The sequence below is a fragment of the Babylonia areolata genome, chromosome 19 (assembly GCF_041734735.1).
Source record: "Babylonia areolata isolate BAREFJ2019XMU chromosome 19, ASM4173473v1, whole genome shotgun sequence".
Classification (NCBI taxonomy): domain Eukaryota; kingdom Metazoa; phylum Mollusca; class Gastropoda; order Neogastropoda; family Buccinidae; genus Babylonia; species Babylonia areolata.
In genome coordinates, this window is record NC_134894.1 from 10,311,627 (window position 1) to 10,318,390 (window position 6,764).

The window sequence follows — 6,764 nt, forward strand, 5'->3', positions numbered from 1 at the left end:
ATATAAGTTACTAAATATTATGAAAAAATTGTTCATATTAAACAATAAATCTCCAGAGTGTTTTACCAGTGTTTGATGCCCAGCTTCAGCCCATGGTACAGTATGGGTCATAGTTATGGGGTTGGGATAAGAATGCTGTTGTGCATTGTGAATCTATACAACTATTTGGACTTAAAAGGTTTTTGGGTATTGATACGAAAACACCAATGGATTTAATGTATGGGGAAACAAATAGACATCCAGTTTATATAAACTCTGCAATCACTTGTATTCGCTATTGGCTAAAGCTACTGAAAATGAGTGCAGATCGACTGCCAAGAAAATCGTATAACATGTTATACGACTTCGACTTAAGAGGCAAAAGAAACTGGGTTTCAAACGTACGAATATGTATTTGTGAACTCTGGTTTGGGTATGCTTGATATTTCCAGAATGTAGGCTTAGATAATGTATTTTTGCAAATTTTTCGCAAGCGCATGATCGATTGTAGATGGCAGAATTGGGAAAAACATATTCAGTCTAGTGAAAGGTTTGATATATACATGGGTTATGTTTCTTCTCATTTAGTGAAGATTTATCTTTTGTTTAATATGGATAGACATCTCATATTCATTTTGGCAAGATTTAGACTTCGTATATCGGAAATGAACACCCACAGGTATCGCTATAAAAATGTACACAATTCTGATCTCTTTTGTCCATTGTGTAAAGAGTCGATAGAAGATGAAGTACATTTTGTTTTGAAATGCCCCGTTTTGTGTGTTCTTCGTGAAAAATGTATCCCAAAGAAATACAAAATATATATGTTCATATATATGTTCATTTCGATTTGATCTGTTGATGGCATCTACAGATGACGGACTTATGCGTAATTAGGCTCTATATTTATATAAAGCGTTTCACTTAAGAGATATAATTATGTCAAAATTAATTGCTGTAGTTCTGGTGACATATGCATTAATGTTGTTACCGCCCCTTGTTCATATGGGGTTATGGCCCGAATGAATAAACAATCTGAATCTGAATATCTCTCTCTCTCTCTCTCTCTCTCTCTCTCTCTCTCTAATATCTTCACCGTTGGAAAATAAAGATTCATTCATTCATTCATTCAAAGATTCATTCATTCATTCATTCATTCTCTCTCTCTCTCTCTCTCTCTCTCTCTCTCTCTCTCTCTCTCTCTCTGTTGTTATGGGTCAGAGGCCTGACAATTACAACATTTTCTGTCTTTGACTTTGATTCTCTGTGTGTGTGTGTGTGTGTGTGTGTGTGTGTGTGTGTGTGTGTGTGTGGTGTGTGTGTGTATATGTGTGTGTGTGTGTGTGTGTGTGTGTCTGTTGTCTGTGTGTCTGTCTGTCTGTGTGTGAATGATTACTGTCATATTTTGGCATGCTTTGTTTCCAAAACATCATTGCCCTGTGCCACCTTCTGGCTGTCACTGAGGCGACACCTGATATCATATTCCTCGCAAATACACTTTGCTTTTTGTCTGACGGTGCAGGTCGGCTTTCTCCGCTGCTGCTGTGAATTATTTAGTCCATGTCCACGGTGCCACAGCAATCTCTCTTGTCTCGCCCCCTCACTTTCTGTCTGTCTGTCTGTCTCTCTCCCCTCTCTCTCCCTCTCCCTCACCCGCTCTTTCTCTCTCTCTCTGTGTCTCTCTCTGTCTCTCTTATTTTATCTGTTTTGTACAGTTTTTGTTCTGTTCTGATTTGTACCTACTATGTCACTAGAGTTTTACAGCTGATGACATTAAACATTCCATGTTCAGTGTTCTCTTCAGTCTCACACACACACACACACACACTCTCTCTCTCTCTCTCTCTCTCTCTCTCACTCACACACTCTCTCTCTCTCTCCTCCCCCCTCTGTCTCTCCCCTACATGGTGCCACTGTAATCGCCCTATTCTCGCTCCCTCTACACCCCAATCTTTCTGTCTCTGTCTGCTTCAATTCATTTATCTGTCTATCTTTCTATCTATCTACCTATCTATCTATCGATCTGTCTGTCTGTCTGTCTGTCTGTCGATCTTGATCCCTCTCTCTCCCTATCCATGGTGCTACAGCAATCTCCCACAGCGATAAAGATCGCAGTAAAACCATACTGGAACTTGGGTGATGCTAAACCATTATGGACAGAGGCATTCATCACTGTCTGTGAACGATGTTCTGTTCTGTTCTGTTCAAACAATATCAGTTTGTTTTTGTTTCTGGTTTTTTTTCTCTCTGTCCCAGCACCCGTCCCACAAGGACCTCATCGCACACAGGTCCGTCACACACAGCCAAACACCCTGTCTCTTTCTGTCGCTGAACCCACCACGGGGATCTATCAGTGAAAAATCTTGGTTAGGTCACACACTAGAGTAGACCCTGCACTGCCGCTGACTCACTGTGCTGGTGTCCCGTTCAGTTTACGACATCTTCACCCCTGCCCTACCCCCACCCCTTCACTCCTGCCCATCCCCCCCCCACACTACACCTTTCTATCCAACGGTCTATTCAGTTAAGACCACAGCCCCTTTAATGAAGGGAGTAACAATAGGTCATGGATGGGAAAAATCGTTCCGGCTTTTAAAGAGAGAATAATATGGAGTGCAGTTGCGAGATTTGATGCCTCTCTTTGAAGTAGAATATTGCTATCAAAGTTCATTCACCGAAACTTTTCAGGTATGCATAATATGTTGTGCAACAAATTGTTCAGGCCATATTCTTTCCATGGTGTGTCAATAATTCATTGAGAGCTTTAAATGATTTTTTTTTTATAAATCCGATATGGATATCTTAAGCATGGTTCCTTGTGACTGGCGTGTGTTTTTGAGATTTTGTAAAAGTTTTTTTTCTGTGTATGAGTTTTTGAACGTGGTGGATTACTTTTTACACCACCCAAACTACTCTGCTCAGCTGGGGATGATATGTGGGATCGTGCTGAATCAGACTGAACATGTACATGCAGATATGCATACACGTACATGTCCGTGCGGAGGGGGGAGGGGGGCGGGAGGGCGGGGAGGGGGGCGGAGGGAGGCAAGGGGGGTGGGGGGAGGGTCCGTGCGCTCACCTCCATTCACACACCTTACTACTGATAAAGATTCACACGTAGATACACACTTACCTCTCCATCGACCCTACACCTTTTTCTCCAACTGCCTGTGCCTACTTTCAAACACACGCACACACCGCTGTCATGTTGTCACCTGTATTCTCGCCTACAATGGTTTTGCTCTTTTTTTTTTCTTTCTTTACTGTTTTATTATGAAAGCAGCACGCATTTGGCATACTGAAAAAGAACCCGTGGCAACGAGATTGTTGTCCTCTGGTAAAATTCTGTAGAAAAACTCCAGTCACAGATATATACGCATGCACTCAAGGCCTGACTTTGCGCGTTGGGTTATGCTGCTGGTCAGATGTGGTGTAGATGTGGTGTAGTGTGTATATATATATATATATATATATATATATATATATATATATATATATATATATATATATATTTGTCCGAACGCAGTGGCGCCTCCTCGAGCAACTGAAAATGGCACTGTATATTATTGTATTCTTTTTTGTCACACAAGATTTCTCCCCGAACAGAGTGCATCACAACAGTAGCGCCAAAAGTCCCACACGCCTGTTATTCTCTCTTCATGTGTGTTTGTTTTACTTCAAAATTTTGCCATGGACAAACCTTATATCACCATGAGTTTTTTTGTTTTGTTGTTTGTTGTTGTTTTGGTGTTGTTGCTGTTGTTGTTGTTTTTCACGTGCGCTGGGACCTCGTTGTATCGTCTAATCCGAGTGACTGGCATACAGACGATCACTCAAGTTCGAATGGAGAGGGAGTTAAAATCCCGTCCCAAGTAATCATGGGACTTGAACCCGTGTACACTCGCTTCCCAGTCGGCCCTGTTACCACCAGACCACCGCGCACTCTTTTCCGGTTTTCCTGATCAAATTTCCGGTGTGCCTCATCAGTTTTCCGGTGTTTTACGATTAACGTTCAAGGCCTTTTTCCCCCATGCGAGGCTGTTTCGTCTGAAAATAAGGAATGTTAGTGGGAGGACCAATGAGTCTGCACTTCCGAACATCACACGCGCGACACGAATTCTTGCGGCATGTTTAGTTTCATAAGTTTGTACCGATTCTGACGTCAGACTGGTCACGTGCTGCTCCAGCGAAGTTTTTTTTTTTTTTTTTTTTTTTTTTTCTTCATCTGCAGCTTCTCTTGAATTATGAACGGACTGAAATGCGTTGATCTTCAAGTTAAAAGCAACAAAGAAAGAGACATCTTTTCAGAACAGACTACAATGGAGCAGTGTCGTCGCCATTGTTTTATTTTGTTTATTTCTGCTTGCACTTACGTCTTTTCGTTCTGGCGGTGTTGGTATTGTTTTCTTGTGTTTGTTTTTGCTTTAGTTTGTTTTATTGGTTTGGTTTTCATTGTTGTTGTGATGTTTGGTTGCTCATAGCCTTAGGCCAGTATGAATAATTTCCCATCACTTGTGAAGCACTTCCAGCTTCTGCCTTGCATGATGAATGAGAGCGAGGCCGATGGATGCAATTTGCTGCGCACTGGGTGGTCGACACTACAGGTATCGAGACGCTCCCATCCCCTTTGTTGGCAGCAGGAAAAGAACAATAAAGAGAAGAAAAGACTGAACAAGAAGAAGAAGAAGAAGAAGAAAAGATTGAACAAGAAGAAGAAAAAGAAGAAGAATGGCTCTGCCATGGATACTGTTTGTTTCTCTGTGTGTGTGTGTGTGTGTGTGTGTGTGTGTGTGTGTGTGTGTGTGTGTGTGTGTGTGTGTGTGTGTGTGTGTGTGTGTGTGTGTGTGTGTGTGTGTGTGTGTGTGTGTGTTGTTTCTTGTCTCTGTTTCTGTCTCTGTCTGTCTGTGTCTCTGCCTCTGTCTCTGTATCTCCTTCTCATTCTCTGTTTGCTGGTCTGTCTGTCGGTCTGTCGGTGTGTCTCTGTCTCTGTCTGTCTGTCTCTCTCTCTCTCTCCCTCTCTCTGTCTGTCTGGCTGTCTGTCTGCCTGTCTCTCTCTCTCATTCTGTGTGTTGATCTTGTGGTTGTTTGTATGTTCATTGTTCTTGTGTGCGTGCGTGCGTGCGTGCGTGCGTGTGTGTGTGTGTGTGTGTGTGTGTGTGTGTGCACACGCGCGTGCGCGCACTAATGTCATCATCTAGGGCACAATAGGGCACAGTAAGTGTGCAATACGCTTTGTTTGTCCATCAAACCATCAATGAAATGTTTTCAGGAAGCTCTCTGTCATTTCTCTAATGTATATGAAATCAATGGATGAATGCATCTGAAAAAAAAAGTGTATTATGTGAACGTTTATATTTGTGTGTGTGTGTGTGTGTGTGTGTGTGTGTGTGTGTGTGTGTGTGTGTGTGATCTTTTAAGCTCTTCGCGTGTTAGTATTCGAGTACAGTACCAAAGCAAACAGACTTCATATCAATGTTTCTTCACCTGATCAGAAGGTAGGTATATGCACAAAAACAACAGGTGTGTGTTGCTGCTAGAAATGACGCAAAGAAAAAGAAAACGACTCTGCACGATGGGTTCTTTTGGGGTTTTTTTGTTTGTTTTTTTGGGTTTTTTTGGTCATCCTGGGCAGAAGCCAGCATCATACCAGGAGGCAGTGTGGGCCATAACGGCTTATAATAAGAGCTGTAAGACAGTTGTCTCACTGTGAGCGACAAGCTTTTTGTTGTTGTTGTTGTTGATTTGTTTGTTTGTTTTCAGGTGTGTGTGTGTGTGTGTGTGTGTGTGTGTGTGTGTGTGTGTTGTTCCAATGTGTACCTGTCTCTGGTTTCCTTGGTTTTAGCTTCTGTTCAGTCCAAAACGATTTTTTTTTTGCGTGTTTGTTTTGTTTCAGTGTGTATCTGTCTCTCTTTGCCTCTGTTTCGACGTCTATGTGGTCAAAAGGGTTGGTGTGTGTGTGTGTGTGTGTGTGTGTGTCTGCGTGCGTGCATGTGTGTGTGTGTGTGTGTGTGTGTGTGTGTGTGTGTTATTTCACTGTGCATGTTGTTGCTTTTTTTTCTTTTTGCATCGGTCTACACAGCCATTCTGTCCATTCTCTGCCACGCAGAATGAAGGAGAGACTGCACTAGCATGCTAAGTGCACGCTGTAATACTTTGCGCGGTATGCATTATTTGTACAGGCTTTAAATGGCTTGAGGCCCAGGACACGCCTTTTATACAGAAAGCACACAACCAAGAACAATTGAGAAACATCGAAGAGTTCAGATCGATCAGTGAGAGACAGAGAGGGTGGGGTGGGGAGGGGAGCATTCGAGATGAAGAGAGAGGGGGGAGAGGGAGAGAGAAAGGGAGAGGGGGAGAGAGAGAGAGAGAGATAGGAAGAGAAAGAGAGAGAGGGGGGGGGGGTAAAGCGGGGAAGGGGTGGATGGGTGCGTGGGTAAGGACACATCTTTGCCTCAACAAAAAAGCATGGGCAGTTATTGAACAAAATAGGGGGAAGAACAATTCAGATCGATCAGAAATGCGAATGAGACGGACAGGCAGACGAACAGACGGACGTAAAGAGAGAGAGAGAGGGGGGGAGGGAGGGAGGGAGGCACGAGAGGGACGTTAATCACAAATAATACGTCCTACACCTCTTCCCATTAGTTGACCATAGATCTATAACAGGATAGGAACAATGGGAAACTGTGGCGACAAAAGGAGACTGGGCATAAACTGATAGTGAGGATTATGAGTGGCAATTCCAGAAGGTTACATGACAGAGAAAGAGCGAGAGAAAGAAA